At 68.8% G+C, this 449-nt stretch overlaps 1 protein-coding gene across 2 annotated transcripts in view; it reads left to right on the forward strand.

The window, feature by feature from the left end:
• The first annotated feature begins 6 nt into the window (after nt 1-6).
• Nucleotides 7-449, forward strand: part of TMEM51 (transmembrane protein 51) — a 9,138-nt gene continuing 8,695 nt past the window's right edge. For both annotated transcript variants that reach the window (XM_017735052.1, XM_017735053.1), the window contains exon 1: nt 7-15. The gene's annotated coding sequence lies outside the window, so the exon portion shown is untranslated. The remainder of the gene's footprint in view (nt 16-449) is intronic.

Consider the following 449-nt stretch of genomic DNA (forward strand, 5'->3'; position numbering starts at 1 on the left):
CAGCCGCCGCCGGAGGTACGTGGGGTCGGGGGAGCCGGGAAGGGACGGGACCCCCTGTTCTGGAATCCTTCGGAGCGCTGGGAACCGGGAGCGGGGCGGACTGGGCTCGGAACGGAGACCGGGAACGGGAGGCAGTGGGAGCTGGGTCCGGCTCGGGCTGAGCTGGAATCACTTCCAAAGCTTGGGGAAACACCTGCAAAGCGGGGCAAACACCCCTCAGAACAGGAGCAAAGACCCCCAAAGCGCGGTCGCGCACTCCAGGGTTGGAGCGGCGGCGTCTGGGGAGCGGCGGTGCCTTGGGGTCCCCCCTGGGAGCACCTGGGCTCGGGCACCTCGTCAGCCCTGGCAGGGACCGGGGGGCCGTGCTAGCAGTGGGGAGAAGAGCGGCTGTGGTTTCGGGAAGGATCAGCTGGCACTTTGAGGAAGGATCAGCGGCAGGGAGGGGGTCA

The sequence above is a fragment of the Corvus brachyrhynchos genome, unplaced genomic scaffold, assembly GCF_000691975.1.
Source record: "Corvus brachyrhynchos isolate BGI_N302 unplaced genomic scaffold, ASM69197v1 scaffold395, whole genome shotgun sequence".
Lineage (NCBI taxonomy): Eukaryota > Metazoa > Chordata > Aves > Passeriformes > Corvidae > Corvus > Corvus brachyrhynchos.